This window comes from Artibeus jamaicensis, unplaced genomic scaffold (assembly GCF_021234435.1).
Source record: "Artibeus jamaicensis isolate MK-2021 breed Jamaican fruit bat unplaced genomic scaffold, CSHL_Jam_final contig_1015, whole genome shotgun sequence".
NCBI classification, from domain to species: Eukaryota; Metazoa; Chordata; class Mammalia; order Chiroptera; family Phyllostomidae; genus Artibeus; species Artibeus jamaicensis.
Genome location: NW_026521194.1, coordinates 462269 through 470367, shown reverse-complemented (window position 1 = coordinate 470367; position 8099 = coordinate 462269). Strand labels below are relative to the sequence as shown.

The 8099-nt window shown below is 43.9% G+C and overlaps 1 protein-coding gene across 2 annotated transcripts in view; it reads left to right on the top strand.

Moving 5' to 3' along the window:
- The first annotated feature begins 1939 nt into the window (after nucleotides 1-1939).
- The window catches only part of LOC119041977 (uncharacterized), a 35476-nt gene continuing 29316 nt past the window's right edge, over nucleotides 1940-8099 (top strand). Inside the window, exon 1 of one of the 2 annotated variants that reach the window (XM_053664524.1) lies at nucleotides 1940-2033. The gene's annotated coding sequence lies outside the window, so the exon portion shown is untranslated. Of the gene's footprint in view, nucleotides 2034-2700; nucleotides 2754-8099 lie in introns of those variants that run through there. The other variant, XM_037135510.2, reaches the window with a different exon arrangement.

Below are 8099 nucleotides of genomic sequence, written 5' to 3'. Positions count from 1 at the left end.
AACCCCCCGAAGGCTTGTTTTACTCCCCCGACTCCAGGCCTCTTAGAGAGCAGGTGCCCCTTGTAGAGAGAGGCCCTTACTCCAGGGACTGGCAGGCAGCAGCTCTCAACTCGCCTCTCTAGGGGGTGATGACATGGGCCTTTCCTCTGCTCTCGCTATGAACATGTTTTAATGTCATTCATTTCGACACATGGAGGTTGAAGCAAGTAGCACTCTTCTGGCTCCTGCTCTCTATCTGCTGGTGGGGGGTGGGGCAGTGGGGAGATGAGCTCCAACAGAAAGTGGCCGTGCAGAGATCCCCCCTGAGTTTAGGTCACTGGCACTCTGAAGGACCAGAGTTTTCGGCAGCCTTGACCCTCCTCTGCACATTAACCTCTCCCTGACCATCCCTGGGCCTACCCAGGGCCATTCTCATGTGCAGAGACAATTTCGGCCACATGGAGTGTAGAACTAATTCCAGGTTCAAGTTCACATAGTAGCTTTAAGGAACTACTATGGGGGAGTGTTAGCATTTTGGAGGTTAATCTATCAGTGAATCTGAGGTTTGAAAAAGATGTTGGAGATTATCTAAGCCAGGGGTCAGCAAATTGGGCCAAATCCGGCTTGATTCCCATTTTGGGGAATTCAAATTTTGTTGAAATACCACGTCTGTTTACTTATAAATATTTTTGTGCTATAAAGTAGCAACAGTGGGAGAGTTGAGCAGTTGCGCCAAGACCATGTGGCCCCCAAAGCCAAACATACTTACTATTTTCTCCTTTACACACAAAGTTTGCCAATACCTAATCCAAACTAACCCTGTTCACCTCCGCTACAGGTGGCCAGTTTAGAACACTTGCTGTGGCAGAGAGCTACTTCCTAAGACTCGCCAGTTCTTTAACTCAAGAAGGTTCCTTCTTATGTTAAGCTGCATCACCTTTCTTTCTTTTCTTTTTTTTACTACTCTCTTAGAAAACTAAAAAGTCAGGTAATTTCAAAGAGCCGATTTCTTTTTTTTTCTTTTTAAAATTTTATTTATTTTTAGAGAGAGGGGAAGGGAAGGAGAAAGGGAGGGAGAGAAACATCAATGTATGTTTCCCTCTCTCGGGCCCCCTACTGGGGACCTGGCCCAAAAGCCAGGCATGTGCCCTGACTGGGTATCAAACCAGCAACCCTTTGGTTCACGGTCCTGCACTTGATCCACTGAGCCACACCAGCCGGTGTGAAAGAGCTGATTTCTAATGGTAGAATTATAAACACTTTCATAGAAGAGATAGTCGGTGAGAATGAAAGGAGCTTTAGAAGTAATTACTTTTCAAACCACATGACACAGGTATTTGCCTTTTTTCTACCGGCTTGAAAAGTCCGCCCTCAAAGACATGGGGATTCAGTCTTGCTGTAGACTGAGTCAAATCAGCCTTTGGGGGTGCAGGCAACCACAGACCAACATTCCCTGTTCAGCCCTTTGAAGATGGCCACAGTATAGCTGTCACCCACATGCATGGAGAATGCAGAAATAATAAAATAGAAATAATTATGCAAGGGAAGAAAAGTGACTGAGATTTCATAATTTTAGGGTTCTGTTTGCATACTGTTCCTTTTGCTATTGCTGTGTAACAACTCACCCCCAAACTTAATGGCTTAACACAATCATTTAATTTTGCTCATGATTTCATGGGTCAGGAACTCAGGAAGGGCTCAGCTGGGCAGTTCTGGTTTGAGGCTCCTCACCTGCACACAGTCAGACGTCAGCCTCCTGGCCGGCCACTGATGCTGCCCGGCAGCTGGACTTTCAGCTGGCACCTCCATATGGCCTCTGCACATAGCAGACTCAGCTTAATTGGACTAGCTGGCAGCTCAGAGTCCCAAGTTCAAGTGCTCCGGAACACCATGGAAGTGTCCTCTATTGATTGAAGCAGCCACAAGCCCACTAGGGTTTAGGGGGACTTGCAGTCTACCTTTTAATGGCAGGAGTGGCAAAATGACGCTGTAGAAGAGCAGGTGGGGTGGGAGATATCGTTGCGGCCATCTCTGGAAAATGCAGCCGACCACAGGTATTGTCCTGGAGTTCTATTCCCTGCTTCTTCAGGAATGATGCCACATCCCAAATAGGACCTGTGAGGGAGGAGCTTTAAAAGGAGGGTTTCTCCATTTCCTTCCTATTCCTTAGCCCTCTCTTTTGCTTCCTGGCCCTCCATGCATGACGATGGTACAAATGAACTACCTGGTGCACCCAGGCTTGATTTGGTTTTGGACATTTATGGCGGTGCCATTTGGTTCTACTGTGTTTTGGTGCTGAATTCATGGCTTTGCACAATCATTTTCTCTATTGCACGATGCTCACCAGCTTTGTTTTTCTGATGTTCTACCAGGGTTGGCTGAGGTTAGAGAGTATCTCAAAGATCTTTAAGAAAATTTCCAGGAAGGTGAGAGGATTTATTTTTCATCTCTCTCCCTCACTAGGCTTCTGCAGGAAATTGTGTTACCTGCTCCAAGAAGGCCTTCTGGCTCTGGGAATGCTGGATTGCATGCCCCATGCAATCTTCGCTTAGCTTCCAATGCAGAGCTCTGAGTGGCATGCCTGCCTTTCCTCCCCTCTCTCCCCTTTCCTTGGTCTAACAAGCCTTCTCTTGGTCCTCAGAGTTTTTGAGTAGTTGTTTTGGGAACAATAAAAACAACCATCGTGTGAAATACATAAACACAAGAATCACATTTCAGTCACCCTAACCAGTACCAGCAGTCTGTGTGCTTGGCAAGCTGTTTAGGAGAGACAGGTAAGAGCCCGTGTAATAAAAAGGGGACTATTTACTGATAAGTATCTCATCCACCCTTTGCATATGACTAAGCTGCTTTGCAAGTTAATATAAGTCAAGTCTGTATCAAAATTAAAGGGAGAATTTGCCACAGAGAAATAAAATTTGCAGCACTTCAGGAAGGTAATAGGCAAATTTATATGTACAGGTATATATAATGTATGTATACCCATGCCATGAGTGGTCACATGGCCTAGGCATAGTTTTCATCCCTGCCCTGTTGGGAACTCCCCGTGGGTTGGCAAGCGACCATGAACTTGCTGTGTCAGCTAGTCTGCTGTTTATTTGGTTTTGCTCCAGGGGTGCACCTTCCCCTGCAGCCCTGTGCTAGTCCTTGCAGGAGTTCACATGATCTGGGCGGCAGGTGGAAGATGTCACCAGGTGTCTGTTAGGCCCAGTATCTATTATTTTCATCCTAGGGTTGAAAAGGCATTTTCTTGTGTTACAAATGCACCCAAACTTTATTTGCACTAAGATACTGCAGGTATTTGTTGAAAGAGCCTTCTGGGCCCCATCCTGGAAGACTCTGGTTTAGTAGGCCTGAGGTGGGGACCGGGTTGTTTTTTTTAACAACTGCACTTTGCCAAGTGTTCCACCTATTCCAGCTGACATTCGTAAGAGTGATAGGAGAACTCAAGAGTTAAAGATTTTAGCCTTTGTTGCAGTTGACAAGCTTAAGCAATTAATGCCTGTGGAAAGCTGTTATTCTAGGAACTGGAATGCATGACTACTCCAGGAGCTACCTTTGTGTCCCAGGGGGCCTGAGAGGCAGGGAGATGGTATCTGAGCCACCGAGTTCCAGGGAGGGAACACAGCCCAGGATGCAAATAAAGGACTATCGATCAACAGATAAAGAAGTATTAGGAAATTTGCAACTGGACTGCAACTTTTATGTAATTAACCTGTTTTCCAAACCCCTTACCTACCCTTTCTTCTCCTTATAAAAAGGTTGGCTTGAAATGAGATGTTAAGGTGGTTGTGAAGGTACATAATCCACCATCTTCTTAGATCACCAGCCATCTGAATGAAGTGCCCATAAATTCAAACCTTGTCTCTACTTAATTGGTTCTGGTAATGAGTGACAGACAATCAGATTTCCCAGCTAGGGAGGAGAACTTGGGAGAGAGGGATTTGTTCTGAATGTAGCATATCTCTTTGGTATCCAAACTCAAAATGAGTAAATAAGTAGAACTAGACACTCGTTTCTTCCTTCAGGATTATTTTAATAAGAGCCAAGGAAAGCAAACAATGCCAGTTGGACCAAGATACACTTCTAATAAATATCAGTCTTTAAAGATGAAGTGAGCAAATGTGTTTGATGTTTGTACCTGCACAGCATGTAGCCATGGCTGAACACTGTTTAACTGGCTTCAAAGAAGATTCTTTTTTTTTTTTTTGTCTTAGACTTATTTGTTTAAAGTACACAAATGGATGAGGGCCCTTAGTGACATTTATACTAAAGATAAAGTCATCAGGAACTGATGCGTTATCAATGCTTTTCATAGCCTTTTAGCTGCTGTTCTTAAAATAATTAATAAGACCAGATGAATCTAACCATGATAACAGTACTGCAAATCATTTAAAAGAAAAAAAAAACAAATTTCTCTTGCTTGTCAGTAAAATACCTCTTCAGAGACTTCTCTGGATTCCCTATGGTACTCTCTTAGGTCAGGAAGGCAAGTCTGGAACTCTGATTTGAGAACGACTTTCTGTTACAAGGTTCAGAGTGAGTTACTGGTGCTCAACAGAACAACGCAAAGCTTTCCTGACATCTCTGTACATCACAACACTTTGGCAAAGAGTCCACCGTATTTTGCCATGTATAATGCACACCCATGTTTTTGGCCCACATTTTTTCCCTTTCGGGAAAAAAATCTTTTGTTTTAATTTTTTAATTCAACTTAAATTTATTAACTAATTAATTGATTTATTTTTAAAGGGAAAGGGAAGGAGAAAGAGAGGGAGGGAAACATCAATGTATGGTTGCCTCTCACATGCCCCCTACTGGGGGGGATCTGGCCCTCAACCCAGGTATGTGTCCTGACTGGGAATTGAACCAGTGACTCTCTGGTTCTCAGGCCAGCACTCAATTCACTGAGCCACATCAACTAGGGCTTTAATTCAATTTTTTTATTTATTTAGATACTTGTTTTTTGGAACATAATATAAGAAATTTTATGTAACAAATAATTACAAAACACAAGAATAGATATAAGGTAATTCAGGCACTACCCATGTATAAATGCACATCCTTATTTTTCCCTCAAAAATTTGGGCAACAAAGTACCCATTAGACATGGCAAAATACAGTAATTGATGCTTTGGGTACCATATCTTTTTAAAATTCAGTTAAACAATTGAGTAGACCTAATATAAGAAAAGCCCTGAGCTGGGTTTCAGAGATGAGAGTGAAAAGCTTGGGGATTTCAAGGAGGTGATGTCCAGCTAGTACAGATTAGCCAGGTATCAGACAGGCCCTAGGGGATTCTTGATTTTTTTCATTCCTTTTACACATCCTACCTCCTCCATCAAATCTGTTACCAACTGGAGCTCAAAAATTTACCCTGCAACTGTCCACTGCTCCCTTTCTTCACTACCACCATCCTGGTCCAAGACATAGACATCTCTCACCTGAACATAGACAGTGGCTACCAATGGAGTCCGTTCCACTCCAGACCCATGGAATGAGCTGAATACTGTCCCCCAAAGATATCAAGTCCTTTTCTTTGGAGCCTGTAAATATTACCTTATTTGCAGTTGTAATTAAGGATCTGGAGAGGAGAGATTATCTTGAAATATCAGGGTGGGCCCTGAATGCAATCACAAGTGTCTTCATAAGAGAGAGGCAGGGGAAACTTTGACTCACAGAGAAGAGAAGGCAATGGGATGACAGAGGCTGAGGTTGCAGTGATGTAGCCCCAAGCCAAGGAATGCCTGCAGCCTCCAGGAACTGTGAGAGGCAGCACCTGAATTTTGGCCCAGTGATGCTGCTTTCCTTCTTCCATGCCCCAGAACCATGAGAGAGTCAATTCCTGTTGTTCTAAGCCACTGTGTTTGTGATAATTTGTTACAGCAGTCCAGGAAACTAAACCTCTTAATCCACTCTTCATACAGAAGTCAGAGTGAATTTTTAATGTTGAAAATCAGACCATCCCAGTTTCTTGCTTACACCCTATTCATGAGTTATTATCATGATGGACATAAATCCAAAGTCTCAGAGAGCTAATTGTTGGACAACTGGGAAATATGAATATGGACTGGCTATTAGATGATATTATAGAATTATCATTAATTTTTTTTAGAAGCAGTAATGGTATTGTGGTTATGTAGTCTTGGGAGAAGCAAGCTGAAGTATTTAGGGATAAAGTGTCCTACAACTTACTTTTAAGCAGCTCATGAACAATTATATATTTTTAGAGGAGCCTGGTTGGATAGGTCTAGCGCAGCCTGTCAGTCAGATGTCGCCTGGGGCTGCAGTCTTCCTGAAGGCTTTCCTAAGGCTAGAAGACCACTCCCATGGCTGGTGAGTTTCTGATGTCAAGTTTGTTTCTCTCCCCATGGACCTCTCCATGAGACTGCTTGAGTGTCCTTACAATATGTGGCCATCTTCCCCAAAGCAATTGCAAAGACAAAGACTGCAATGTCTTTATAAACTACTCTCAAAAGTAATGCACCAACCACTACTTCTGCATGTTCATGCAAGCCAGCCCCAGATCAGTGCGGGAGGGGCTGATACATGGGTGTGAACACCAGGAAGTAAGGATTTTTAGGACTCGTGTTAAATGCTGGTTACCATATTGGGAAAAAAATCAAACCAAATTAAATTATAACTAAACTCCTTCCTCTTGCTTATAAAGTCCTACATGATCTGGTTCCTCCTTTTTCAAACAATTTTCCTTGCCCACTCTGCTACAACCATACTGGCCTTTCAGTTCCTTCAAGTAGCCAAGTGTTTTGATGCCTTCGGGCTTTTACACTACTTGTCTCAATCAGATATGCTCTTCCTCCTCCTCCTCCTCCCATTGTGGAAGTTAGTAAATTTTCAGCTTAAATGTCCCCTCAGAGAGGTCCTGTGTTACAGGCTGAAGGTTTGTGTCCTCCCTTTCCTACCTCTTCCTCACTCCTTCCCTGCCCCAGATTCATGTGCTAAAGGTGATTCTCGTGTGCTGGTATTGAGGTGCTGAGGGCAGAGTCCTCACTAATGGTATTAGTATCTTATAAAGGAGACTGCAGAACTCCCTTGTTCCCTCCTGCAGAGCTCCCTTGTTCCCTCCTGCCATGTCCTTCATCAGATTACAAAGAGATGACCATTTATGACCCGGGAAGTCCTTACTAGATACTAAGTCTGCCAGAGCCTTGATTCTGAACTTCCCAGCCTCCAGTCCATGAGAAATAATTTTTATTTATAGAGGGGAAGGAAGGGAGAAAGGCAGGGAGAGAAACATCACTGTGTGGTTGCCTCTCATGTGGCCCCCACTAGGGACCTGGCCTGCAACTCAGGGATGTGTCTTGCCTGGGAATCAAACTGGCAACCCTTTGGTTTGCAGTCCATGCTCAATCCACTGAGCTGCACCAGCCAGGTAAATTTTCAATGTTTGTAAGCCACCTAGTATGTTTTTATTGCAGGACTAAGGCATGCTCCTTCACTGTTCATTCTGTTACCTAGTCCCTTGTTATGACTCCACCCTCTTTCAGTTCTCTACCATAACAGTTATTTGATATATTTCTTATGTCTTTGTCGGTGTATTTATCATTGATCTTTCCCACTTGTAAATTCTGTGAAAACTTTTCTATGTGGTTATTTTTGGACCCCTAGTGCCTAAAATATTGCCTGGCACATATTGGTGCTCCGTGACTGTTTGGTGAATGACAATGAAGGGCAGGAGTAAGTGTTGAGCAGTAGTTTAAAGAGCATCATGGAAGCACAGGCGAGAGGGCACTTTCCATTTCCATAATCTGTACACTTTATCAGGTGACTGCTCCGTGGAGCTGTCATGTGGACTGGACTGATGGATGGCCCTGTGGGCTCTGTGATGTGGTCTGACAAAACAGTCTCCTGACAGAGCCTGAAGACACACTGGTCTTCCTGCCCACAATCATCCGCTGTCAGTTGCCACCTGAATTCTTTCTCTATTTTTGAAATGGTGTAAAACCCACCTTGGTTCTCCTGCTGCAAGGCTCAGAGCATCCTTCACAACCTCACTGTGTGCTCAGGGCCCCCAGCTTCCCTCTCACTGCCCCTTCCCCACAGCTCAAAGACAGGTTTCAGATCATTGCCTCTCCATAGTGGTGGGGCAGGGGTTTCTT